Source organism: Triturus cristatus, chromosome 3_2 (genome assembly GCF_964204655.1).
Source record: "Triturus cristatus chromosome 3_2, aTriCri1.1, whole genome shotgun sequence".
Lineage (NCBI taxonomy): Eukaryota > Metazoa > Chordata > Amphibia > Caudata > Salamandridae > Triturus > Triturus cristatus.
Window position 1 is genome coordinate 1,141,475,276 of NC_140584.1, and position 27,997 is coordinate 1,141,503,272.

A 27,997-nucleotide genomic window follows, 5' to 3' on the forward strand; every position below is an offset into this window, starting at 1 on the left:
CCCACTTTTTGACCTTGAATCATGGCGTGGATGAAATTAAGTGGACCATCATTGAACAACTCAACAATGATCATGGACTCTTTGAAAAAGAGCAACGTTGGGTGTTCCGCCTGGGCACGCACATAACGGGCCTCAACGATGATATACCTTGGGCACAATTGACATAAGACGGGGTTCTCCCAACTGTAATGGTATACGTAATTCATCAAGATCTGTCAGGCGTGAGATGTCACATTATGCCTTGTACCCCCAACCCCATCCATTGGTCACAGCTTCCCTCTCAAACTGCGTAGGTATGCTGCTACATGCCAGCACACTTTCCCCCCCCCTTTTTTTGTTTGTCATGCTCCCTGTTTTGCCACATTCGAAACATGCCTGCTTAAACTCCATTGGCACCTTCTCCACTCTTAGCAGGCTCACTGTATCAGTAGCGGGCTGTTCAGAAGGATGTTTGCTACATCCATTTAAATCAACCATGAGCTCAGGAATGACTCCATTAGCGCGCCGTAATTACGAACGATCTATCATGGTTACCTCCCTGTCCGTTTTGAGACTTTTTCCCGTAGTCAATAAAGCTATCGTTTTTTTCTTTATCCCCGTCACCTCCTCTTTAATAGTACTCAAGGAAGGGACCTCATTCACTTCCGGGTCTCCCTGCACTGATACCGCAGTCTAGTCTTCGCTAGAGTCCTAACCCGGAAGTACTCCTGCATGCTCGCCGCCACAAGCTGACTCGCATTTTGCACAATTAACGGGAGCTTTAAAAGCGGTTACCCGCCATGGTTCCATTACACAGCGGAACCGCGGGAGGGACAGACTCTAAGCTGAGTTTCCAGTCAGGGCGCGTAAGTACGGAGCTACGGCTCCGGGATGCAGACTTCGTCCAGCATTCGAACCATTCACTTAAGGTAACAGCCTGACCCTTTACTACCTCCTCCTTTCCCCACTAGAATTGAGGCTCCATGACGATCCCACCCGTTCAAGGTTCATGAGGCATTAACCTCACATACATATAAGTATGCATTGTGGTTTTTTTATTTGCATTTCCCACCTGGAATCCCTACGATTTTTTCACGATTATTTATAGAGTGTGTGTTTTCTGTTTTGTAGTGTTTTGTACTGTCCTTTCCTTTACAGGTCACTGCACCCTTTCCTGATAACGCTAATATTACAGCTGAAGCACGCAATTTAAGTCACATTGTGGCGCTTTTATTGTGTTTACAGGTACTACGCTCTCTTGCCAAGGAAATTGATAATGTCTTTACTCTTCCTTGTTTTTGCAAATATGCATACATACGATTAGGTATTGTATATACGTGCACCATTGATTGCATTTTTCACTTTTGTTTATTATTAAGCACATGCTTTCTAGTCGGGAGGGATCTTTTTCCTGTCCTGATGAAGATGCCCAGCATCGAAACATGTTGACCCACAAGGAGTAACCACACATTACGTAGGCAAACTCCGCACCTTTTTTTAGCAGTACCAGCCCTCCGGGGACAAATTAAAGTTTTTTCTGTCTTACAGGGCCAGGTACTTTTTACATACACATATTCACTACTACAATAGACCCTCCCTTTACATCACACATAGTACTTCATCAACAAGTGCTCCCACGTAGTCGTAGGTCGTAGCACGCCCCGTCCCGCAGCGGGGCGGGAAGACCCCTATGATGAAGCATGACACCATGGGCCATTCTTGGTGTGTGAGGGGTATTTAAAAAACACTGTGTGTGCCCAACCATGCATTGGGACACTCACCTACCATTAACCCTGTTATCCAGTCTCTTTAGTTCCTTTCTTCTTCTTTTTTAAGGTGGATCCTCATGTTTGTTAACTTACACTGAAGTGGAGGACGTATCCACCTCAGCGCCTACACAGGCCCTACCTCTACACTCCCTAATCTTGTCATATTTAGGTATAGGTATACTACACCTAAGTAAGAGGTGGTTACACCAACTTACCCCAGCTGAGTGATCAGCCAGTTGTGTCAAATTGTTACGCCAGCCCAGGGGTGGCATAATACATGCTTCAGCCCTGGTAGGCCTTAGATACACCAATGCCCTGGGTACCTAGTGTACACTGGTACAGGGGCTCACAGGGTGATCCAATTCCAATTGGTTATGCACCTAGAGTGCATAGTGTCAATTTAGTAGAGAGAACAGCAGGCTGGGGGTCTGATTAGCAGGCCCACAGCCTCAATATGTCAAAAACCAGTGAAGCAAAAAGCAAAAATTTGGGGTGACCATAGGATAGCAGACCCTACTCTCCTACAGCCGCACTCTGCTCGTCTTACCAGCAAGTTGCCCCAAGGAACTGTGGTCCATGTAGTGGCGACGGCGAGTACGCCTGTGCCAAAGTTTTCGAAGAAAGTAAGTGTCGCATTAGCCATCCCTGGACACGTGTTTTGAGGTAGTTGCCTCTCGTCAGCAGGGAGTAGTGAGTGTATGGGGGTGCTGCGTAGACTGCCAAAAAAGTATTAACAGGTAAAGTACCACTCATGGTGCGCAGGTGCTGGTCCAGGGCTCGTCAGCACAATGGCTCAAGGGAGCCTTAATATAACAAATCCAATTGGCCGCACTCTGCTCGTCTTACCAGCAAGTTGCCCCAAGGAACTGTGGTCCATGTAGTGGCGACGACGAGTACGCCTGTGCCAAAGTGTTCGAAGAAAGTAAGTGTCGCATTAGCCATCCCTGGACACGTGTTTCGAGGTAGTTGCCTCTCGTCAGCAGGAAGTAGGTGAGTGTATGGGGGTGCCGCGTAGACTGCCAAAAAAGTATTAACAGGTAAAGTACCACTCATGGCGCGCAGGTGCTGGTCCAGGGCTCGTCAGCCCAATGGCTCAAGGGAGCCTTAATATAACAAATCCAATTGGCCGCACTCTGCTCGTCTTACCAGCAAGTTGCCCCAAGGAACTGTGGTCCATGTAGTGGTGACGGCGAGTACGCCTGTGCCAAAGTGTTCGAAGAAGGTAAGTGTCGCATTAGCCATCCCTGGACACGTGTTTCGAGGTAGTTGCCTCTCGTCAGCACGGAGTAGGTGAGTGTATGGGGGTGCCGCGTAGACTGCCAAAAAAGTATTAACAGATAAAGTACCACTCATGGCGCGCAGGTGCTGGTCCAGGGCTCGTCAGCCCAATGGCTCAAGGGAGCCTTAATATAACAAATCCAATTGGCCGCACTCTGCTCGTCTTACCAGCAAGTTGCCCCAAGGAACTGTGGTCCATGTAGTGGCGACGGCGAGTACGCCTGTGCCAAAGTGTTCGAAGAAAGTAAGTGTCGCATTAGCCATCCCTGGACACGTGTTTCGAGGTAGTTGCCTCTCGTCAGCAGGGAGTAGGTGAGTGTATGGGGGTGCCGCGTAGACTGCCAAAAAAGTATTAACAGGTAAAGTACCACTCATGGCGCGCAGGTGCTGGTCCAGGGCTCGTCAGCCCAATGGCTCAAGGGAGCCTTAATATAACAAATCCAATTGGCCGCACTCTGCTCGTCTTACCAGCAAGTTGCCCCAAGGAACTGTGGTCCATGTAGTGGCGACGGCGAGTACGCCTGTGCCAAAGTGTTCGAAGAAAGTAAGTGTCGCATTAGCCATCCCTGGACACGTGTTTCGAGGTAGTTGCCTCTCGTCAGCAGGGAGTAGGTGAGTGTATGGGGGTGCCGCGTAGACTGCCAAAAAAGTATTAACAGGTAAAGTACCACTCATGGCGCGCAGGTGCTGGTCCAGGGCTCGTCAGCCCGATGGCTCAAGGGAGCCTTAATATAACAAATCCAATTGGCCGCACTCTGCTCGTCTTACCAGCAAGTTGCCCCAAGGAACTGTGGTCCATGTAGTGGCGACGGCGAGTACGCCTGTGCCAAAGTGTTCGAAGAAAGTAAGTGTCGCATTAGCCATCCCTGGACACGTGTTTCGAGGTAGTTGCCTCTCGTCAGCAGGGAGTAGGTGAGTGTATGTGGGTGCCGCGTAGACTGCCAAAAAAGTATTAACAGGTAAAGTACCACTCATGGCGCGCAGGTGCTGGTCCAGGGCTCGTCAGCCCTATGGCTCAAGGGAGCCTTAAAATAACAAATCCAATTGGCCGCACTCTGCTCGTCTTACCAGCAAGTTGCCCCAAGGAACTGTGGTCCATGTAGTGGCGACGGCAAGTACGCCTGTGCCAAAGTGTTCGAAGTAAGTAAGTGTCGCATTAGCCATCCCTGGACACGTGTTTCGAGGTAGTTGCCTCTCGTCAGCAGGGAGTAGGTGAGTGTATGGGGGTGCCGCGTAGACTGCCAAAAAGTATTAACAGGTAAAGTACCACTCATGGCGCGCAGGTGCTGGTCCAGGGCTCGTCAGCCCAATGGCTCAAGGGAGCCTTAATATAACAAATCCAATTGGCCGCACTCTGCTCGTCTTACCAGCAAGTTGCCCCAAGGAACTGTGGTCCATGTAGTGGAGACGGCGAGTACGCCTGTGCCAAAGTGTTCGAAGAAAGTAAGTGTCGCGTTAGCCATCCCTGGACACGTGTTTCGAGGTAGTTGCCTCTCGTCAGCAGGGAGTAGGTGAGTGTATGGGGGTGCCGCGTAGACTGCCAAAAAAGTATTAACAGGTAAAGTACCACTCATGGCACACAGGTGCTGGTCCAGGGCTCGTCAGCCCAATGGCTCAAGGGAGCCTTAATATAACAAATCCAATTGGCCGCACTCTGCTCGTCTTACCAGCAAGTTGCCCCAAGGAACTGTGGTCCATGTAGTGGCGACGGCGAGTACGCCTGTGCCAAAGTGTTCGAAGAAAGTAAGTGTCGCATTAGCCATCCCTGGACACGTGTTTCGAGGTAGTTGCCTCTCGTCAGCAGGGAGTAGGTGAGTGTATGGGGGTGCCGCGTAGACTGCCAAAAAAGTATTAACAGGTAAAGTACCACTCATGGCGCGCAGGTGCTGGTCCAGGGCTCGTTAGCCCGATGGCTCAAGGGAGCCTTAATATAACAAATCCAATTGGCCGCACTCTGCTCGTCTTACCAGCAAGTTGCCCCAAGGAACTGTGGTCCATGTAGTGGCGACGGCGAGTACGCCTCTGCCAAAGTGTTCGAAGAAGGTAAGTGTCGCATTAGCCATCCCTGGACACGTGTTTCGAGGTAGTTGCCTCTCGTCAGCAGGGAGTCGGTGAGTGTATGGGGGTGCCGCGTAGACTGCCAAAAAAGTATTAACAGGTAAAGTACCACTCATGGCGCGCAGGTGCTGGTCCAGGGCTCGTCAGCCCCATGGCTCAAGGGAGCCTTAATATAACAAATCCAATTGGCCGCACTCTGCTCGTCTTACCAGCAAGTTGCCCCAAGGAACTGTGGTCCATGTAGTGGCGACGGCGAGTACGCCTGTGCCAAAGTGTTCGAAGAAAGTAAGTGTCGCATTAGCCATCCCTGGACACGTGTTTCGAGGTAGTTGCCTCTCGTCAGCAGGGAGTAGGTGAGTGTATGGGGGTGCCGCGTAGACTGCCAAAAAAGTATTAACAGGTAAAGTACCACTCATGGCGCGCAGGTGCTGGTCCAGGGCTCGTCAGCCCAATGGCTCAAGGGAGCCTTAATATAACAAATCCAATTGGCCGCACTCTGCTCGTCTTACCAGCAAGTTGCCCCAAGGAACTGTGGTCCATGTAGTGGCGACGGCGAGTATGCCTGTGCCAAAGTGTTCGAAGAAAGTAAGTGTCGCATTAGCCATCCCTGGACACGTGTTTCGAGGTAGTTGCCTCTCGTCAGCAGGGAGTAGGTGAGTGTATGGGGGTGCCACGTAGACTGCCAAAAAAGTATTAACAGGTAAAGTACCACTCATGGCGCGCAGGTGCTGGTCCAGGGCTCGTCAGCCCGATGGCTCAAGGGAGCCTTAATATAACAAATCCAATTGGCCGCACTCTGCTCGTCTTACCAGCAAGTTGCCCCAAGGAACTGTGGTCCATGTAGTGGCGACGGCGAGTACGCCTGTGCCAAAGTGTTCGAAGAAAGTAAGTGTCGCATTAGCCATCCCTGGACACGTGTTTCGAGGTAGTTGCCTCTCGTCAGCACGGAGTAGGTGAGTGTATGGGGGTGCCGCGTAGACTGCCAAAAAAGTATTAACAGATAAAGTACCACTCATGGCGCGCAGGTGCTGGTCCAGGGCTCGTCAGCCCAATGGCTCAAGGGAGCCTTAATATAACAAATCCAATTGGCCGCACTCTGCTCGTCTTACCAGCAAGTTGCCCCAAGGAACTGTGGTCCATGTAGTGGCGACGGCGAGTACGCCTGTGCCAAAGTGTTCGAAGAAAGTAAGTGTCGCATTAGCCATCCCTGGACACGTGTTTCGAGGTAGTTGCCTCTCGTCAGCAGGGAGTAGGTGAGTGTATGGGGGTGCCGCGTAGACTGCCAAAAAAGTATTAACAGGTAAAGTACCACTCATGGCGCGCAGGTGCTGGTCCAGGGCTCGTCAGCCCAATGGCTCAAGGGAGCCTTAATATAACAAATCCAATTGGCCGCACTCTGCTCGTCTTACCAGCAAGTTGCCCCAAGGAACTGTGGTCCATGTAGTGGCGACGGCGAGTACGCCTGTGCCAAAGTGTTCGAAGAAAGTAAGTGTCGCATTAGCCATCCCTGGACACGTGTTTCGAGGTAGTTGCCTCTCGTCAGCAGGGAGTAGGTGAGTGTATGGGGGTGCCGCGTAGACTGCCAAAAAAGTATTAACAGGTAAAGTACCACTCATGGCGCGCAGGTGCTGGTCCAGGGCTCGTCAGCCCGATGGCTCAAGGGAGCCTTAATATAACAAATCCAATTGGCCGCACTCTGCTCGTCTTACCAGCAAGTTGCCCCAAGGAACTGTGGTCCATGTAGTGGCGACGGCGAGTACGCCTGTGCCAAAGTGTTCGAAGAAGGTAAGTGTCGCATTAGCCATCCCTGGACACGTGTTTCGAGGTAGTTGCCTCTCGTCAGCAGGGAGTAGGTGAGTGTATGGGGGTGCCGCGTAGACTGCCAAAAAAGTATTAACAGGTAAAGTACCACTCATGGCCCGCAGGTGCTGGTCCAGGGCTCGTCAGCCCAATGGCTCAAGGGAGCCTTAATATAACAAATCCAATTGGCCGCACTCTGCTCGTCTTACCAGCAAGTTGCCCCAAGGAACTGTGGTCCATGTAGTGGCGACGGCGAGTACGCCTGTGCCAAAGTGTTCGAAGAAAGTAAGTGTCGCATTAGCCATCCCTGGACACGTGTTTCGAGGTAGTTGCCTCTCGTCAGCAGGGAGTAGGTGAGTGTATGTGGGTGCCGCGTAGACTGCCAAAAAAGTATTAACAGGTAAAGTACCACTCATGGCGCGCAGGTGCTGGTCCAGGGCTCGTCAGCCCTATGGCTCAAGGGAGCCTTAAAATAACAAATCCAATTGGCCGCACTCTGCTCGTCTTACCAGCAAGTTGCCCCAAGGAACTGTGGTCCATGTAGTGGCGACGGCAAGTACGCCTGTGCCAAAGTGTTCGAAGTAGTAAGTGTCGCATAAGCCATCCCTGGACACGTGTTTCGAGGTAGTTGCCTCTCGTCAGCAGGGAGTAGGTGAGTGTATGGGGGTGCCGCGTAGACTGCCAAAAAGTATTAACAGGTAAAGTACCACTCATGGCGCGCAGGTGCTGGTCCAGGGCTCGTCAGCCCAATGGCTCAAGGGAGCCTTAATATAACAAATCCAATTGGCCGCACTCTGCTCGTCTTACCAGCAAGTTGCCCCAAGGAACTGTGGTCCATGTAGTGGAGACGGCGAGTACGCCTGTGCCAAAGTGTTCGAAGAAAGTAAGTGTCGCGTTAGCCATCCCTGGACACGTGTTTCGAGGTAGTTGCCTCTCGTCAGCAGGGAGTAGGTGAGTGTATGGGGGTGCCGCGTAGACTGCCAAAAAAGTATTAACAGGTAAAGTACCACTCATGGCACGCAGGTGCTGGTCCAGGGCTCGTCAGCCCAATGGCTCAAGGGAGCCTTAATATAACAAATCCAATTGGCCGCACTCTGCTCGTCTTACCAGCAAGTTGCCCCAAGGAACTGTGGTCCATGTAGTGGCGACGGCGAGTACGCCTGTGCCAAAGTGTTCGAAGAAAGTAAGTGTCGCATTAGCCATCCCTGGACACGTGTTTCGAGGTAGTTGCCTCTCGTCAGCAGGGAGTCGGTGAGTGTATGGGGGTGCCGCGTAGACTGCCAAAAAAGTATTAACAGGTAAAGTACCACTCATGGCGCGCAGGTGCTGGTCCAGGGCTCGTCAGCCCCATGGCTCAAGGGAGCCTTAATATAACAAATCCAATTGGCCGCACTCTGCTCGTCTTACCAGCAAGTTGCCCCAAGGAACTGTGGTCCATGTAGTGGCGACGGCGAGTACGCCTGTGCCAAAGTGTTCGAAGAAAGTAAGTGTCGCATTAGCCATCCCTGGACACGTGTTTCGAGGTAGTTGCCTCTCGTCAGCAGGGAGTAGGTGAGTGTATGGGGGTGCCGCGTAGACTGCCAAAAAAGTATTAACAGGTAAAGTACCACTCATGGCGCGCAGGTGCTGGTCCAGGGCTCGTCAGCCCAATGGCTCAAGGGAGCCTTAATATAACAAATCCAATTGGCCGCACTCTGCTCGTCTTACCAGCAAGTTGCCCCAAGGAACTGTGGTCCATGTAGTGGCGACGGCGAGTATGCCTGTGCCAAAGTGTTCGAAGAAAGTAAGTGTCGCATTAGCCATCCCTGGACACGTGTTTCGAGGTAGTTGCCTCTCGTCAGCAGGGAGTAGGTGAGTGTATGGGGGTGCCACGTAGACTGCCAAAAAAGTATTAACAGGTAAAGTACCACTCATGGCGCGCAGGTGCTGGTCCAGGGCTCGTCAGCCCGATGGCTCAAGGGAGCCTTAATATAACAAATCCAATTGGCCGCACTCTGCTCGTCTTACCAGCAAGTTGCCCCAAGGAACTGTGGTCCATGTAGTGGCGACGGCGAGTACGCCTGTGCCAAAGTGTTCGAAGAAAGTAAGTGTCGCATTAGCCATCCCTGGACACGTGTTTCGAGGTAGTTGCCTCTCGTCAGCACGGAGTAGGTGAGTGTATGGGGGTGCCGCGTAGACTGCCAAAAAAGTATTAACAGATAAAGTACCACTCATGGCGCGCAGGTGCTGGTCCAGGGCTCGTCAGCCCAATGGCTCAAGGGAGCCTTAATATAACAAATCCAATTGGCCGCACTCTGCTCGTCTTACCAGCAAGTTGCCCCAAGGAACTGTGGTCCATGTAGTGGCGACGGCGAGTATGCCTGTGCCAAAGTGTTCGAAGAAAGTAAGTGTCGCATTAGCCATCCCTGGACACGTGTTTCGAGGTAGTTGCCTCTCGTCAGCAGGGAGTAGGTGAGTGTATGGGGGTGCCACGTAGACTGCCAAAAAAGTATTAACAGGTAAAGTACCACTCATGGCGCGCAGGTGCTGGTCCAGGGCTCGTCAGCCCGATGGCTCAAGGGAGCCTTAATATAACAAATCCAATTGGCCGCACTCTGCTCGTCTTACCAGCAAGTTGCCCCAAGGAACTGTGGTCCATGTAGTGGCGACGGCGAGTACGCCTGTGCCAAAGTGTTCGAAGAAAGTAAGTGTCGCATTAGCCATCCCTGGACACGTGTTTCGAGGTAGTTGCCTCTCGTCAGCACGGAGTAGGTGAGTGTATGGGGGTGCCGCGTAGACTGCCAAAAAAGTATTAACAGATAAAGTACCACTCATGGCGCGCAGGTGCTGGTCCAGGGCTCGTCAGCCCAATGGCTCAAGGGAGCCTTAATATAACAAATCCAATTGGCCGCACTCTGCTCGTCTTACCAGCAAGTTGCCCCAAGGAACTGTGGTCCATGTAGTGGCGACGGCGAGTACGCCTGTGCCAAAGTGTTCGAAGAAAGTAAGTGTCGCATTAGCCATCCCTGGACACGTGTTTCGAGGTAGTTGCCTCTCGTCAGCAGGGAGTAGGTGAGTGTATGGGGGTGCCGCGTAGACTGCCAAAAAAGTATTAACAGGTAAAGTACCACTCATGGCGCGCAGGTGCTGGTCCAGGGCTCGTCAGCCCAATGGCTCAAGGGAGCCTTAATATAACAAATCCAATTGGCCGCACTCTGCTCGTCTTACCAGCAAGTTGCCCCAAGGAACTGTGGTCCATGTAGTGGCGACGGCGAGTACGCCTGTGCCAAAGTGTTCGAAGAAAGTAAGTGTCGCATTAGCCATCCCTGGACACGTGTTTCGAGGTAGTTGCCTCTCGTCAGCAGGGAGTAGGTGAGTGTATGGGGGTGCCGCGTAGACTGCCAAAAAAGTATTAACAGGTAAAGTACCACTCATGGCGCGCAGGTGCTGGTCCAGGGCTCGTCAGCCCGATGGCTCAAGGGAGCCTTAATATAACAAATCCAATTGGCCGCACTCTGCTCGTCTTACCAGCAAGTTGCCCCAAGGAACTGTGGTCCATGTAGTGGCGACGGCGAGTACGCCTGTGCCAAAGTGTTCGAAGAAGGTAAGTGTCGCATTAGCCATCCCTGGACACGTGTTTCGAGGTAGTTGCCTCTCGTCAGCAGGAAGTAGGTGAGTGTATGGGGGTGCCGCGTAGACTGCCAAAAAAGTATTAACAGGTAAAGTACCACTCATGGCCCGCAGGTGCTGGTCCAGGGCTCGTCAGCCCAATGGCTCAAGGGAGCCTTAATATAACAAATCCAATTGGCCGCACTCTGCTCGTCTTACCAGCAAGTTGCCCCAAGGAACTGTGGTCCATGTAGTGGCGACGGCGAGTACGCCTGTGCCAAAGTGTTCGAAGAAAGTAAGTGTCGCATTAGCCATCCCTGGACACGTGTTTCGAGGTAGTTGCCTCTCGTCAGCAGGGAGTAGGTGAGTGTATGTGGGTGCCGCGTAGACTGCCAAAAAAGTATTAACAGGTAAAGTACCACTCATGGCGCGCAGGTGCTGGTCCAGGGCTCGTCAGCCCTATGGCTCAAGGGAGCCTTAAAATAACAAATCCAATTGGCCGCACTCTGCTCGTCTTACCAGCAAGTTGCCCCAAGGAACTGTGGTCCATGTAGTGGCGACGGCAAGTACGCCTGTGCCAAAGTGTTCGAAGTAAGTAAGTGTCGCATAAGCCATCCCTGGACACGTGTTTCGAGGTAGTTGCCTCTCGTCAGCAGGGAGTAGGTGAGTGTATGGGGGTGCCGCGTAGACTGCCAAAAAGTATTAACAGGTAAAGTACCACTCATGGCGCGCAGGTGCTGGTCCAGGGCTCGTCAGCCCAATGGCTCAAGGGAGCCTTAATATAACAAATCCAATTGGCCGCACTCTGCTCGTCTTACCAGCAAGTTGCCCCAAGGAACTGTGGTCCATGTAGTGGAGACGGCGAGTACGCCTGTGCCAAAGTGTTCGAAGAAAGTAAGTGTCGCGTTAGCCATCCCTGGACACGTGTTTCGAGGTAGTTGCCTCTCGTCAGCAGGGAGTAGGTGAGTGTATGGGGGTGCCGCGTAGACTGCCAAAAAAGTATTAACAGGTAAAGTACCACTCATGGCACGCAGGTGCTGGTCCAGGGCTCGTCAGCCCAATGGCTCAAGGGAGCCTTAATATAACAAATCCAATTGGCCGCACTCTGCTCGTCTTACCAGCAAGTTGCCCCAAGGAACTGTGGTCCATGTAGTGGCGACGGCGAGTACGCCTGTGCCAAAGTGTTCGAAGAAAGTAAGTGTCGCATTAGCCATCCCTGGACACGTGTTTCGAGGTAGTTGCCTCTCGTCAGCAGGGAGTAGGTGACTGTATGGGGGTGCCGCGTAGACTGCCAAAAAAGTATTAACAGGTAAAGTACCACTCATGGCGCGCAGGTGCTGGTCCAGGGCTCGTCAGCCCGATGGCTCAAGGGAGCCTTAATATAACAAATCCAATTGGCCGCACTCTGCTCGTCTTACTAGCAAGTTGCCCCAAGGAACTGTGGTCCATGTAGTGGCGACGGCGAGTACGCCTGTGCCAAAGTGTTCGAAGAAGGTAAGTGTCGCATTAGCCATCCCTGGACACGTGTTTCGAGGTAGTTGCCTCTCGTCAGCAGGGAGTAGGTGAGTGTATGGGGGTGCCGCGTAGACTGCCAAAAAAGTATTAACAGGTAAAGTACCACTCATGGCGCGCAGGTGCTGGTCCAGGGCTCGTCAGCCCCATGGCTCAAGGGAGCCTTAATATAACAAATCCAATTGGCCGCACTCTGCTCGTCTTACCAGCAAGTTGCCCCAAGGAACTGTGGTCCATGTAGTGGCGACGGCGAGTACGCCTGTGCCAAAGTGTTCGAAGAAAGTAAGTGTCGCATTAGCCATCCCTGGACACGTGTTTCGAGGTAGTTGCCTCTCGTCAGCAGGGAGTAGGTGAGTGTACGGGGGTGCCGCGTAGACTGCCAAAAAAGTATTAACAGGTAAAGTACCACTCATGGCGCGCAGGTGCTGGTCCAGGGCTCGTCAGCCCAATGGCTCAAGGGAGCCTTAATATAACAAATCCAATTGGCCGCACTCTGCTCGTCTTACCAGCAAGTTGCCCCAAGGAACTGTGGTCCATGTAGTGGCGACGGCGAGTACGCCTGTGCCAAAGTGTTCGAAGAAAGTAAGTGTCGCATTAGCCATCCCTGGACACGTGTTTCGAGGTAGTTGCCTCTCGTCAGCAGGGAGTAGGTGAGTGTATGGGGGTGCCGCGTAGACTGCCAAAAAAGTATTAACAGGTAAAGTACCACTCATGGCGCGCAGGTGCTGGTCCAGGGCTCGTCAGCCCGATGGCTCAAGGGAGCCTTAATATAACAAATCCAATTGGCCGCACTCTGCTCGTCTTACCAGCAAGTTGCCCCAAGGAACTGTGGTCCATGTAGTGGCGACGGCGAGTACGCCTGTGCCAAAGTGTTCGAAGAAGGTAAGTGTCGCATTAGCCATCCCTGGACACGTGTTTCGAGGTAGTTGCCTCTCGTCAGCAGGGAGTAGGTGAGTGTATGGGGGTGCCGCGTAGACTGCCAAAAAAGTATTAACAGGTAAAGTACCACTCATGGCGCGCAGGTGCTGGTCCAGGGCTCGTCAGCCCTATGGCTCAAGGGAGCCTTAAAATAACAAATCCAATTGGCCGCACTCTGCTCGTCTTACCAGCAAGTTGCCCCAAGGAACTGTGGTCCATGTAGTGGCGACGGCAAGTACGCCTGTGCCAAAGTGTTCGAAGTAAGTAAGTGTCGCATTAGCCATCCCTGGACACGTGTTTCGAGGTAGTTGCCTCTCGTCAGCAGGGAGTAGGTGAGTGTATGGGGGTGCCGCGTAGACTGCCAAAAAGTATTAACAGGTAAAGTACCACTCATGGCGCGCAGGTGCTGGTCCAGGGCTCGTCAGCCCAATGGCTCAAGGGAGCCTTAATATAACAAATCCAATTGGCCGCACTCTGCTCGTCTTACCAGCAAGTTGCCCCAAGGAACTGTGGTCCATGTAGTGGAGACGGCGAGTACGCCTGTACCAAAGTGTTCGAAGAAAGTAAGTGTCGCATTAGCCATCCCTGGACACGTGTTTCGAGGTAGTTGCCTCTCGTCAGCAGGGAGTAGGTGAGTGTATGGGGGTGCCCCGTAGACTGCCAAAAAAGTATTAACAGGTAAAGTACCACTCATGGCGCGCAGGTGCTGGTCCAGGGCTCGTCAGCCCCATGGCTCAAGGGAGCCTTAATATAACAAATCCAATTGGCCGCACTCTGCTCGTCTTACCAGCAAGTTGCCCCAAGGAACTGTGGTCCATGTAGTGGCGACGGCGAGTACGCCTGTGCCAAAGTGTTCGAAGAAGGTAAGTGTCGCATTAGCCATCCCTGGACACGTGTTTCGAGGTAGTTGCCTCTCGTCAGCAGGGAGTAGGTGAGTGTATGGGGGTGCCACGTAGACTGCCAAAAAAGTATTAACAGGTAAAGTACCACTCATGGCGCGCAGGTGCTGGTCCAGGGCTCGTCAGCCCCATGGCTCAAGGGAGCCTTAATATAACAAATCCAATTGGCCGCACTCTGCTCGTCTTACCAGCAAGTTGCCCCAAGGAACTGTGGTCCATGTAGTGGCGACGGCGAGTACGCCTGTGCCAAAGTGTTCGAAGAAAGTGAGTGTCGCATTAGCCATCCCTGGACACGTGTTTCGAGGTAGTTGCCTCTCGTCAGCAGGGAGTAGGTGAGTGTATGGGGGTGCCGCGTAGACTGCCAAAAAAGTATTAACAGGTAAAGTACCACTCATGGCGCGCAGGTGCTGGTCCAGGGCTCGTCAGCCCCATGGCTCAAGGGAGCCTTAATATAACAAATCCAATTGGCCGCACTCTGCTCGTCTTACCAGCAAGTTGCCCCAAGGAACTGTGGTCCATGTAGTGGCGACGGCGAGTACGCCTGTGCCAAAGTGTTCGAAGAAAGTAAGTGTCGCATTAGCCATCCCTGGACACGTGTTTCGAGGTAGTTGCCTCTCGTCAGCAGGGAGTAGGTGAGTGTATGGGGGTGCCGCGTAGACTGCCAAAAAAGTATTAACAGGTAAAGCACCACTCATGGCGCGCAGGTGCTGGTCCAGGGCTCGTCAGCCCAATGGCTCAAGGGAGCCTTAATATAACAAATCCAATTGGCCGCACTCTGCTCGTCTTACCAGCAAGTTGCCCCAAGGAACTGTGGTCCATGTAGTGGCGACGGCGAGTACGCCTGTGCCAAAGTGTTCGAAGAAAGTAAGTGTCGCATTAGCCATCCCTGGACACGTGTTTCGAGGTAGTTGCCTCTCGTCAGCAGGGAGTAGGTGAGTGTATGGGGGTGCCGCGTAGACTGCCAAAAAAGTATTAACAGGTAAAGTACCACTCATGGCGCGCAGGTGCTGGTCCAGGGCTCGTCAGCCCAATGGCTCAAGGGAGCCTTAATATAACAAATCCAATTGGCCGCACTCTGCTCGTCTTACCAGCAAGTTGCCCCAAGGAACTGTGGTCCATGTAGTGGAGACGGCGAGTACGCCTGTGCCAAAGTGTTCGAAGAAAGTAAGTGTCGCGTTAGCCATCCCTGGACACGTGTTTCGAGGTAGTTGCCTCTCGTCAGCAGGGAGTAGGTGAGTGTATGGGGGTGCCGCGTAGACTGCCAAAAAAGTATTAACAGGTAAAGTACCACTCATGGCACGCAGGTGCTGGTCCAGGGCTCGTCAGCCCAATGGCTCAAGGGAGCCTTAATATAACAAATCCAATTGGCCGCACTCTGCTCGTCTTACCAGCAAGTTGCCCCAAGGAACTGTGGTCCATGTAGTGGCGACGGCGAGTACGCCTGTGCCAAAGTGTTCGAAGAAGGTAAGTGTCGCATTAGCCATCCCTGGACACGTGTTTCGAGGTAGTTGCCTCTCGTCAGCAGGGAGTAGGTGAGTGTATGGGGGTGCCACGTAGACTGCCAAAAAAGTATTAACAGGTAAAGTACCACTCATGGCGCGCAGGTGCTGGTCCAGGGCTCGTCAGCCCCATGGCTCAAGGGAGCCTTAATATAACAAATCCAATTGGCCGCACTCTGCTCGTCTTACCAGCAAGTTGCCCCAAGGAACTGTGGTCCATGTAGTGGCGACGGCGAGTACGCCTGTGCCAAAGTGTTCGAAGAAAGTGAGTGTCGCATTAGCCATCCCTGGACACGTGTTTCGAGGTAGTTGCCTCTCGTCAGCAGGGAGTAGGTGAGTGTATGGGGGTGCCGCGTAGACTGCCAAAAAAGTATTAACAGGTAAAGTACCACTCATGGCGCGCAGGTGCTGGTCCAGGGCTCGTCAGCCCCATGGCTCAAGGGAGCCTTAATATAACAAATCCAATTGGCCGCACTCTGCTCGTCTTACCAGCAAGTTGCCCCAAGGAACTGCGGTCCATGTAGTGGCGACGGCGAGTACGCCTGTGCCAAAGTGTTCGAAGAAAGTAAGTGTCGCATTAGCCATCCCTGGACACGTGTTTCGAGGTAGTTGCCTCTCGTCAGCAGGGAGTAGGTGAGTGTATGGGGGTGCCGCGTAGACTGCCAAAAAAGTATTAACAGGTAAAGCACCACTCATGGCGCGCAGGTGCTGGTCCAGGGCTCGTCAGCCCAATGGCTCAAGGGAGCCTTAATATAACAAATCCAATTGGCCGCACTCTGCTCGTCTTACCAGCAAGTTGCCCCAAGGAACTGTGGTCCATGTAGTGGCGACGGCGAGTACGCCTGTGCCAAAGTGTTCGAAGAAAGTAAGTGTCGCATTAGCCATCCCTGGACACGTGTTTCGAGGTAGTTGCCTCTCGTCAGCAGGGAGTAGGTGAGTGTATGGGGGTGCCGCGTAGACTGCCAAAAAAGTATTAACAGATAAAGTACCACTCATGGCGCGCAGGTGCTGGTCCAGGGCTCGTCAGCCCAATGGCTCAAGGGAGCCTTAATATAACAAATCCAATTGGCCGCACTCTGCTCGTCTTACCAGCAAGTTGCCCCAAGGAACTGTGGTTCATGTAGTGGCGACGGCGAGTACGCCTGTGCCAAAGTGTTCGAAGAAAGTAAGTGTCGCATTAGCCATCCCTGGACACGTGTTTCGAGGTAGTTGCCTCTCGTCAGCAGGGAGTAGGTGAGTGTATGGGGGTGCCGCGTAGACTGCCAAAAAAGTATTAACAGGTAAAGTACCACTCATGGCGCGCAGGTGCTGGTCCAGGGCTCGTCAGCCCAATGGCTCAAGGGAGCCTTAATATAACAAATCCAATTGGCCGCACTCTGCTCGTCTTACCAGCAAGTTGCCCCAAGGAACTGTGGTCCATGTAGTGGCGACGGCGAGTACGCCTGTGCCAAAGTGTTCGAAGAAAGTAAGTGTCGGCATTATATACAACTAGACAGAGTGAGGACGCTTCTTCACGAGAAGACTACTTATCCGAAATCGCGCTTGTGTTTTTAGAAAAGGGCATGTAAGAATTCATGGCAGAGCCCATAACGGTAGCTGAGGTTCGCTGGGCGATTAAAGTGCTACGGAGCTCCTCAGCCCCGGGGCTTGATGGCTTGACTGGCGATTTTTATAAGGCATTTTCGTGTCTGTTGGTGCCTAAACTTATCGAGGTCTATGCCGAAGCCTTGGAACGAGAGACTCTACCGCCCACTCTAAGCGAAGCAGTCATTGTGCTACTCCCAAAGCCGAACAAAGACCCGGCGTTATGTGGGTCATATAGGCCCCTTTCGCTATTGAATATTGATTATAAAATTCTCGCCAAAATTGTGGCTAACAGACTTTCTCAATTGATGGAGTTTATTATTGCGCTGGCTCAATCATACCCCATCGCTCGACATCACTGAATTTGCGGACTTTATTCACGGTCCTGCATAGAATAAACCCTGACACTCCCGCGGCAGCGATTCTACTTGACACCGAAAAAGCCTTCGATTCTCTGGAATGGCCCTTTTTTTTATCCATAATGCAGCGCATGGGCATGCCGGTTGGCTTTGTTGCCACCACGCGGCTCTTGTACAGTCGACCCACGGCGAGGCTCCGCATTAATGGTATGTTATCGCGCCCGTTTGCTCTTACTCGCGGCACCCGTCAGGGCTGCCCGCTTTCCCCGCTGCTGTTCATTCTCGCCATGGACCCACTGATTCGACATTTTCAGGAACGGCACCTTCATAGAGGGCTCCAGTTCCGGACAGGTCCCCTATTGGTTTCACTCTACGCCGACGACACCATACTGTATGTTAGAGAGCCGCAGCTGAACCTGGCCCCTCTGATACGAGAAATACTTTGCTTTGGTCGGCACTCTGGGCTGGGTATTAACTGGCATAAGTCCATTATTTTCCCATTAACCAGCGGCACTTCCCCTTGGCAATGTGAATATCCGCTGGAATGGTGCTCAGACTCTGTACGATACTTAGGCATACACATTCACCTGAACACGGACGAGATTATTCGGCTCAACTATGGCTGCGCAATTACTAAGCTTGAAGCGCAGGTGGACAGATGGCTACGGCTTACGCTGTCCATGGCGGCTAGAATCGCCATTATAAAGATGATAGTGCTCCCTAAATTTTTATATCTTTTTAATAACATCCCCAAACCCCTCACCCACAATTTTTTCTCCTCGCTGCGTGCCCACTTGATTAGATTGGTCTGGGGCGGGAGGCAGCCACGGATCCGCTGGAAGATTCTCACTCTACCGCATGACAGAGGTGGCCTGGGAGTACCGGATTTGTATCTATATTATCTGATTGCCCAATGTGCCCATGCCTATGCTTGGTACCACCCTGATGCTAGGATTCCATTTCTTCGCCCTGAGGCTGATTTTGTGCTCCCGGGTCGCCTGGCCGCGGTATTGCCCAGGGGAGTACCCAGAAGTCCGGTTGACATTCAAACGGTGTCTACCACAAGCTGGGCTTGGAATAGGTTACTGCGCTATATGGACCAGCCCATTTTATACTCCTCTTCTCACCCGTTACCTAATAAGGGATGGCTCCCGGTCACAGGCGAGAAACCGGTACAACGCACGTTAACGAAGTTCGACCTCACCAAGATAGGAGATTTATACCCAGGCGGGCACATATTCTCGATGTCGGAGGAGGCACGATTCGGCGAGGCCACTTTCATGGACAAATTTATCCTTAACCGAAATGTTCCTCCCCTCATGCTGATTTTGCTCATATGACCTGGACATGTCCGAGACTGCAATCATACTGGGCACAGATACACCAAATCATGGGGGAGATGCTGGGGCTCACCCTGGTTCCTACCCCGGAGGTGGCGCTGCTGGGATACACGGTTAATTTCCCCAAGTCGGTGAGGAGGCTGGCATCTCTGGGCTTTCTGTTGGCAAAGCGAGGAATTGCTAAGCACTGTGGCGGTGGGGCGGTGCCTACAACTAAAGCATGGCTTACGGACATGTCTTATTGCAGCTTAAACAGCGAGATCTACTCCAGTCTCCTTCCTAGTGTGGCCCGTCCTAAAGACATCTGGGGCCCCTACAAAACATATATCGCGAATATGCCGGGCTCCTCCCCTACACACTCCAGCTCAGGGATTGTGCCCACGGGGTTTGGTTAGGCTTGGTGCTGGTGACTGCGCGACAGGGTGGGCATTGGGGTGGTAGATATGCGGTGAATTCCATTGCTTTGGGTGTAGTCTAAGGGCAGCGCAAGGGGGTGGCACTGTAGGACTTGAATGGCAGAGCTCTTATGCAACCGACGGGAATGTCAAGGGCCAGTGCTGTATTGTTCAATCACATGGAATATGACGGATTAGACTGCTGTAACAGAGGATATGATAATGCCGCTTGGAGCCAGGCTTCCAAAGTACTAACAGACACGGGTGTATTGCCATCGAAATGTAATTTTCACACACAAGACAAATGTACCATTGATGAGATCTCTTTATTGATTTGTTTACAAAAAATAAATAAAGTTTAAAAAAAAAAAATGTTACTTGTACTGTAAACCAATTAATCTGCAGTTTCCAAACACCTATTTGCTCATTATTTTTCATTGGCTGTTAACTTGTTGCACTGAATAAATTGTACATTTTATTAATGCAAAACAGTGGAATAAAGTAGGCTGCTTCTGCACTGTTATGACATCATTATGACAATGGCTGTTTAGCTCAGAGCCTTTTAATGTTGCAAACACAAAGCTTCAGCCGTGGAAGCTAGAAATAAGTTACAGTTCAAAACGCAGAGACAGACACTGTGGGTGCAGGTAAATTTCAATCATTTTCTGAAAGGCAACGTGAAACATGCATGCACATCGCTCGTGCACAACAAATAAACACCCAATGGCTCAGTGCGATATGGTTATGCTAGCTATGTTAAGCAATATTTTTCCTAACGAGAATTTGTTTCTCACACCTTTTTCAAGCACACAATTCTTTCCTTGCTATTTTATGCGTCCCCTAATTATTTGATACCTGGGTGCATTGTGGCTCTCACTTTCCTAACTCTTCACTTGTTCAACTTTGTTTTGCTGCACTTTAGTAAATTAGGAATGACTGCAATCTCATTTTTCTACATGACAGTAGGACACTGGTAGACAGATGGTATTATTACTACTATCGGGTCATGCTGATGTTCTTCATTGTTTGAAAAAACAAAGAAGAGAAGCCCCTCAATGCTCACTCTCCCTCAGGGTGTAGCTGTCGTGTTCCACAGACTCAGTAGGCACTTAATGACCTCAAGTTGGCAAATAGCAGACCTGAAACCTATTGGCGACCACTGTGAGATGGGCTTTGGAGTGACAGAATTGCAAGTGATCCTATGTGGACAGTAGTATGTAAGCCAGCAAAGCCCCACAGTCTGGCAGGGACTTCGGCAAGATAACAGATTGAAACTGGGTGGCAAGTGAGACAACACACAGGTGCATTTCCTGGGAGTCTTCTGTGCCAGTGTCCAGGGTACTGATGCACCTTCCGCTTGTTCATAGTGAGAATGAGTGCAGCTGCCCACCACTGGCTTCAACTCAGTCATTGAAGTTGGCTTTTCCTGCTTGGGATGAAATCAGGATATATTTTTAATAATAATTATTTTTTACAGTTTTATATAGTGAAAACTTGACCCCAGGGGCTTAGTGTGCTTTACATGAGAACCATGTTACAAAGTCATGCTGTTGCGGTGCCACCGAAAAGCTGTGCGATAGTTAACAAAAAATATATCAGGAACTTCATTGAATGCAACATAAAAATTTGCAGGTACTTAATTGTGAATGAAAAGCAGCACTTCTAAATGTAAGGATTTCTTCTTGTGGATGTCTCTATGACAGTCGCGGTGGTGCAGCGGAGTCTACCAGCTCTAGACACACATACACACAACACTCACTTTGGACCCATATAAATTCATACATTCAATGAGCTAGCAAATATCTGCTGGACATCAATTTTGATTTAGCTTAGAGAACCCTTTACACCAAGGTTCTTACCATTCCCTATCTCCTTAAGTAAATGTACTTTTGTCGATAGATCTAGTAGTAGATTAGAATACGGAGGAAATAATAACACATTTAACTTTTATTTAAAGAACCACAGACTCAAATGAGTTTTAAAGATTTATCTGAATTAATAGTTTGTGAGTCAAGTCAGAATACACACAGATACACAAATTCTCCATCAGGAAAGAAAAATACAGTTAGCTTAGATCGAATTTATAGCAAAAATCTTTGTGATGACAGTACCTGAGGTGAGAAAACAGAGAGAAAATACGGGAGCATTACCCCACAGGACTATAATTATCTAGAATGGTGTGAGGACCTGGACATCAGAGTATCAAAGATTCAGGACAGGTTCAGGACTGGAAAGGTGACCTCTTCTAGTGCAACGCCAGCGTTACAACCCTCTCTGGTGCTACTCTCTCCGGCTCGACTCGTCCGGTCCCCTTCCGAGATGTGCCTCCTCGGTTGTTCCGCGATTCTTCCCTACTGTTAGATTCTGCAATCAGCTTGCAGCAAATCGGGCAGCATCTCAGCATAGCATCAGCATCTCGGCATCAAGTGTGTCTAACTAACTAGAACTTACCTCTGTTATATCAATATGAGTGTATGATCCACCCCCAAATGTTTCAATTCTATGTACACCCCTCCATTTGATTGGGCCAGGCAGTGGGGTGAGGGCATCACACCATACTAAGTGCAATAACTTTCTTTAGTTCTATTGTCTAATACCCCGCCTCTTAACTTTAATGCCCACAAGCTTTATTCCCACAAGCATTTCATATGTGGATCGATAATTTTAAAGTACAATGTTTCGGCTTCTTCCTTTTGCAGCTTCAAGAGTTTAGCTTCCTATGCCCTTGCTGGGCACATGTTCTTGGCTGGAGTTCAATGACATCATTTGTCTCAGGACAAGGATTTAGTGTGCATGTGTAGTTGTCACAAAGGGTAGGGACGTCAGTCACCCTCCAAGGCCCAAATACAAACTATTAATAAAGTCAAAGAAGAACATGTTAGAATACGAAATTAAATGAATTCACTGTATACCACTTACTTCTACTCTAACCCCATTTACTTAATATATCTTTTGCATTAATAGCTTAGTAAGACTTACATGGGTTAGTTTCAGTATAGCATGAGAGTTAGGGCCTCATGTAGGTAGCCAAATACCGGTCGGTAACGGCCGATTTTCGGTAATTATACCGTTACCGACCGGTATTTTGGCTTTTGGTATGTAGGGGGAGAATTTCTGTATTCGGAATTTACCGAATCGGTAAAATTACCGAATCGGTAAAATTACCAATTCGGTAATTTTACCGATTCGGTAAATTCCGAATACAGAAATCAGATGTAGGGGGACTGTGTGGTGTGTGTGGGGATTCGTTATTTACCACCAACTAATAGTTGGTGGTAAATGACGAATATGTGTGTAAATGCATTATTTTGCCCGTAGATGTGTGCAATGTGGCAGACACATATGCCCTCAGGGCATGTATGTGTGCCACATGTGCACACATGGCCGAATCAGGGGTGCAACAGGGTGTCAATGTGACACCCTGCCACCCTTGCATGTGCTCCCCCATTACCGAATCGGTATTTACCGATTCGGTAATGAGGCATACCTTCCCATCAATGGGAAGGTATGCCTCATTACCGATTCGGTAAATACCGATTCGGTAATTACCGAATTATTCCGAATCGGTAATATTTACCGACCAATTACCTACATAGCATTTACCACTTCATAAATACCGAATCGGTATGATTCGGTATTTATGAAGTGGTAAATGCAAGCCCACCTACATAAGGCCCTTAGTGCGAGAGTTTCGAGCGGCCATGTTAAAAGCTATTGCGCAGCTGCAAAGATTTCCCACCAAGCGACAGAAAACGTCATACTACGCAGATGCAGTAGATGCATGCGCAGAAGATTTTCCGCATTTTCGGCGGCCATTTTAAGGACACTCGGGTTACTGTTTAGTAAAGCACATGGAAAAGCTTCACCTAGATACAGTATGTAAAATGTGGTGCAGCATTAGTACTCACGGACATGTTGGTTACATTATTACATGTTATTCAAGAGGATTGCATACGAGTAAGTATCTTTTACGACACCTTACTCCATCAATCCCCTCTCTGATGGCATTTTATGCCATCACTAGCTTCTATCATTAAATCAGATGCCAACTTTAGCATTCTACCATTTCGAGTTCTTCGACTCTCTTATTCCTTCCTTTATCCTTTTTAAATTGTGATCCTTTCATTCTTTTGTAGATATTTCCTTTTAAGTTCTTCAAGTCGTATTTCGTCTAAATTTCTTTTCCTACACTTCTCATTCACTTCGTACCTCCTTCTTTTCCCACTACATTTGTGGCAACACATTATCATCAGAACTAACAAAGTTATGCCCATAATTGGTAGTAATATTTTACCTAAGATACCTTTACCTATGTTAGAAAACCAACCACCTACAGTGGAAAAACTATTTATTTTCTTCCATACACTGTCAACCTACAGTGGTTTCAGCTCCTCTTCTAAATGTGTAATATTTTTAATATACCCTCCAATTTCTATGCTTTTATCAGGAATATAAGTGCAACAATGTTGCGCTTTCAACATTTTACAGACGTCACCCTCTTTTGCTAACAAGATATCAAGGGCAAGTCGATCTTGCAAAACCATAGATCTAACAGCAACCAATTCTGTATTGATCAATAAGAATCCTCCAGCAGTGTCAGTAGATAACCGATCAACTACTGTAGGCAATTGACAGATTTTTCGAGAATTTAGCTGAACACCCACTGAAGTTATCAATGCACCAAATATGTCACCTACTATTTCAGAAAAACTAGCTCTTTTATATCGGGTTAGTCCGTTATTGTCATCATTGCTTCCAGTGATTCTTTTAACATGAGAGACTTTAGGGAATACTATTCCGAAATAGCAACTCCCATGCCAATGATCAGGCAGCCTAAAGTAGGCTTTGTTTCCACAAATATAATAAATTCCAGGAAATACTGTATCAGTTCCTCCTTTTAGTCCCCATCAGCTACATCTATTGCTTTCATTGTTAGAAAATATTCACCCATGAATTGTGAGTCTCTAGTACTAAGGACAGGGTTCATGCTCTTTAGCATAGGAACCTCTGAAAATATTACATCTACATTTGAATAATAATACTGTAGTTTTCCAGTTCTATAAAATAAACTAGACAATACACTACATGAAATGCCATATGTCAAAGGTAAGAGATGATAAGTTACCCCTTCTGCTACTGAGGTTGGTAATTTCATACAAACATAACAGTCACTTACTTCCATTATTTCTACATAATGTACAAATAGATTTGCACATACATTTAAATCAGTTTCGTTTTTATTCAATGTGGTGTAAATCTGACATATCTGATGTTTCTAAGTCTACTCTATTTCCTTTAATGTTTGCCACCTTTGCATGTGTGTTAGTACTATTCTGTCTGTTCGTAAAATAGCTATTGCTAATATTACCCACATTATGAAAACTAATAATAGGCTACATATACAGATCCTACAGCACTTCTTTATGCAGCTTTGTTTTGGTTTTCAGGTAACTTTATTATCAGACATATTTTGGACAAGAAGATTGTCTCTTCTTTAATTCAGAAACTCGGTATGAGAGAACACCTTAAGTGTCTTCTTTTCTTTCAATTCGGTCTCATTTCTTCATAAATTCGTTCAACATTCAGTTCTTCGTCACTTTCTTCATTTATGTCGAGATTTTCAACATCTTCAAGAATGACATATGTCCATTCAGGACCCTTGAACTTGTTATTCAATGTCTTCAATCTCTGGCTCCTTCGTTTTGGAGTTTCAGTGGAAGGTCCAGATTGGCTGGATACTTCGTTTACTTGATCAGGTTCTTCACTGATTGTCTTAAGGCGGTATTTCAGTCTCTTGATAATCCTTGGCCAATTATCACCTTTTCGGCCTTTCTTAACTTAAACTGCACTGTCAGTTTCTTCAAGACTTCTTTTATTTTATTTTATTTGTGGCACAATTTGATCATCTTCGTCTTCAGATTTCCTCTCTATCTGACCTTGTCAAGGCCTTTTTGTTTTGGCCTGTTCTGCCTGGATGTTTTCATCTACCTCTATGTTACCCTGTTCAGGATCGGTGATGTTTGTTTTTTCTTTGGTATCCTGAACCTGTGTTTCTATGCCTATCTGGTCCTGTTCAGGTCTTTTTACCCTTTGACCTTCTTCTGTCTGAGTATGTTATTCTCTCCTTAACTGTTCCTGCTCAGGTTCCCTAATAGTTGTATCCCTACTCTCCTGAGCGAGTTCTTCTACACCTGACTGGTTCTCACTCGCTTCCTGTCTGTCTATCTGTGTTTGGCTTCTAGTTTTTACAATAACTTCAGGTATGTCCACGACTGGGATCCAGTTGTCCTGATAGGTGATTGGTTGTTCTTGGGCAGCTACTTCAGAATCTTCACTGGGAAATTCCTCAGCTGCGCAACCTTTAGCAACTTCCACTGCTCGAGTCAATTGAAAACCTTCTTCTTCAGGAGCTGGTACCCTTTTGGTATGACTTGCATGAATCCAATTAGGCAATCCTGCGCATTTTACAGCTGTTGAAGTAGTTAGTATAACCTGATGTGGTTTGTCCCACCTTGGTGCTAGGCAGGATTCTCGAGTTTGATTCTTCACAACTACCCAGTCACTGGGATTCAGATCATGCGCTTGGCTCAGATTTTTGTTGTCTGCGTCTTCCCCAACCTGATGAGAGATAGAACGCACTGTGTCAGCCAACTCTTTGCAATACTCCAAAACCACATCATCAGTTATATTCAACAGCTTGTGTCCTGGTACACATGCTTGTCTTATTGGTCTTCCCATGAGTCTTTCATGAGGACTCAATCCAGTATTTTTGTCAGGAATACTTCTGAGTCCCATTAGAACAAGAGGTAAAGCATCAGGCCATTCCAGTGGGGTGGATGCACACACCTTTCCGAGTCTTGACTTGATTGTGCCATTCAATTGTTCTACCACCCCAGAAGCCTCTGGGCGGTAAGCGCAGTGCTATTTTTGTTCGACTTTGAATGCTTCACAAATAAGTCTTACAAAGGGACCTTCTGCCTTTCCAATCTTTCCCATACTAACCATGGTTTTCCTGCCTGGATTCATTTGTTGGCATGTGAAGCATCTTTGGCACAGACTCTCTGCTACATTCCTGAATTTTGCGTTAAACCAATCTTGTCTGAAAAGTCGAATCATAGCATCTCTGCCTACATGTGTGTCTCCATGATACATCCTAGCATGGTGCAAGCATACTGTCTGGCATTACTGGTCTGCCATCATAACAAACCCACACACCATCTTCTGCCCTTCTTTGACATCCTATGTTCACCCACTCTTCCTTTTCTCTCATTTCTACTGTATCCTGCAGATATTTTACCTCCTCCCAAGTCCCCATTCCTGCAAGTAGCATAAGTTGGCAGCTGATTCCACAAGTTTCGATTTTCTTATTTAGTGCAATGTTATGTCTTGTACAGTGCTGGCCAACCTGGTCAGCATATCGCGGACCGGCTGTCACATAGTCATCTCCTGATTGGTGAGCAGCACACTTAACCACGGCTACCTTTTTTGGTAATTGAGTTGCCTCAATTAATTCTCTCACAAGATTTCCATTTCTAATGGGAGTTCCTGAGGAAGTCAGGAAATCCCTCTGCATCCACAGCTGGCCAAAATCATGCACAACCCCATAACCATATTGGCTATCAGTAAATATGGTTATTCTCCAATTTTTTCCAATTTTGCATGCTTTAATTAAAGCAATTAATTTGGCTACTTGTGCAGATCTGACTTCTGGTAAATAGGATGCTTCGACTATTCCAGCCAATGTACACACAGCGTAAGCAGCACTTAATCCTCCCTCTTCGTGTCGCATGCATGAGCCATCTACGAATAGATCTGCATTTTTCAAGGGTTCCTCTTGTATGTCAGGACGCGGTTTTGTGCTATTTTCAGTCACATCAAGACATTCATGTTCAACCTCATCTTTCACCTCTTCTTGGTATGGATCAGGTAGTAAGGTGGCTGGGTTGAAGAAATTCAAAACTCCTTCTCAGGGTTAAACTAACAAAAAAAAGTAGTTGGCACAGAAACTGAAATATAAAAGAACATCTTTATTAAACTCAAAATGAGTGTGACTACGTCACCCAGAAGCCGCAGCAACTGAATGAGGCAGTCCATAGAGAGCAGAACACTGGGGCCTTATATATGCGAGGGTTACATACTCAGCATAAAGGAAAGGGGCAGTCCTGGCTCATGCAAGCATGCAAAATGCCAATATGGACATACAAGATCTGCCAAATATTAGCCAATAGGAAAACATTCAAAACAAGGCATCATGTAACCAGAACGTCCCCCTTGAGTCGTGTTTTTGCCCAACCCCATAAGTCAATCAATGACAGCACCTATAGGTCAATCAGTAACGGCAGGACATGTTTGTGTGCTTCAAAGGACAACTTGCAAAATAGGATAATGCGGAGAAAGAATACTGAAGGCCAACAAATAGTTGGGACAAGGATTAGTCAGTATAGGCAGGGATTTAGTCAGTCTGGCTAGTTCCTGGAATTGGCTTCACAACAAGGAAGGGAAGGTTATTTGACATGTGGCAGTACAAAGGGCAAAAACACTCGGTTTACCAAGCTGCCTGAGTGAGGGCAACAAAATGGCGACAGAATACAGAATGGAGTTAAAACTGAATTACCTCAGGGTTGAGAACAGTACACCTCACTATAGTCACGTTTTCAGCCCCCAGTATTATTCTCTCATATTTGGTTAGCCTACTGGGAGTGAGGTACTGCGTTCGGGTTTTGGTCAGCAAAATCACAACTGAATGGGGAACGTACACCTTTACAGGGTATCCCATCACAATTGACTCACTTTGTTCTATGCTCACACAAGTTGCAACTACAGCTTTCAGACAACATGGCAATGCACATGCCACAGGGTCTAGAGTAACCCTGGGCGTAGTTCCCGAAGTAGCGCTACGTGTAGCTACGCAAAGTGCACTTCGCACTATGCGAGCTACGCGTAGCACTTCGTGAACTGCGTAGTACCCTGTTCGCACTGTGGAAGATGTTGTTTTCAATGATTGCACAGTGCGGACAAG

General features: G+C 48.8%; 1 long non-coding RNA gene across 1 annotated transcript in view; it reads left to right on the plus strand.

The window, feature by feature from the left end:
• Positions 1-659: 659 nt before the first annotated feature.
• LOC146859278 (uncharacterized) overlaps positions 660-27,997 on the plus strand; it is a 126,311-nt gene continuing 98,973 nt past the window's right edge. Inside the window, exon 1 of the long non-coding RNA XR_014980079.1 lies at positions 660-908. This is a non-coding gene — a long non-coding RNA (uncharacterized LOC146859278). The remainder of the gene's footprint in view (positions 909-27,997) is intronic.